Source organism: Parambassis ranga, unplaced genomic scaffold (assembly GCF_900634625.1).
Source record: "Parambassis ranga unplaced genomic scaffold, fParRan2.1 scaffold_21_arrow_ctg1, whole genome shotgun sequence".
Lineage (NCBI taxonomy): Eukaryota > Metazoa > Chordata > Actinopteri > Ambassidae > Parambassis > Parambassis ranga.
The window spans coordinates 9107210-9107832 of record NW_021144767.1 but is presented as its reverse complement, the minus strand read 5'-3'; the positions used below and the strand labels follow the sequence as shown (position 1 = coordinate 9107832).

At 53.6% G+C, this 623-nt stretch overlaps 1 pseudogene; it reads left to right on the top strand.

Annotated features, from left to right (window-relative positions):
* Window positions 1–322: 322 nt before the first annotated feature.
* The window catches only part of LOC114429922 (centrosomal protein of 55 kDa-like), a 14325-nt pseudogene continuing 14024 nt past the window's right edge, over window positions 323–623 (top strand).

The window sequence follows — 623 nt, the reverse complement described above, 5'->3', positions numbered from 1 at the left end:
CTGAAGAAAATGAGCCGTCACCGGTTTTGCTGCCGCTGGAGCCACCTCTCCTCTTCCTCCAACAACAAATAAATATATTAAAATATTCCATAGTATTAATCCACACTGTTGTCCCGTTTGTTGTCTAGTCCGTGTTGTGTCGCTGTCGCTGCTTTTGTTTTTCCCGGGGCAAAATTTATGACGTCGCGCCACAATCAGGAAGTGCTTTGAAGGCCAGACCGTCCCATTTACCAACGGTGGAGGATCCTCCGGAGGATCCTCAGGAGGACGCGGCCTCCTGAGACCGCGTAGGCTGCGTCCTCCGAAGGATGCAGACCCTGAAATGGGACACAGCCACAGACAGAGGGTGAGCGTCCTCCCTCAAGTGGCCTGGCTGTGGATGATTCTGATTGGCTGCAGCTTTGATAGATGGGTGAGGCGTTCATCAGTGTGACCTGCAGGTGTGTGTGTGTGTGCAGATCGAACAGAGCCTGAGTGCAGCCGTGGATCAGGTCATCAGTCAGTATGAAGGCAGCTGCTACCGCAGACTGATGGACAACGAGCAGCAGGCTGTGAGTCCCAGCTCCTCACCGAGGACACACACACACACACACACACACACACACTGACACACACACACACAC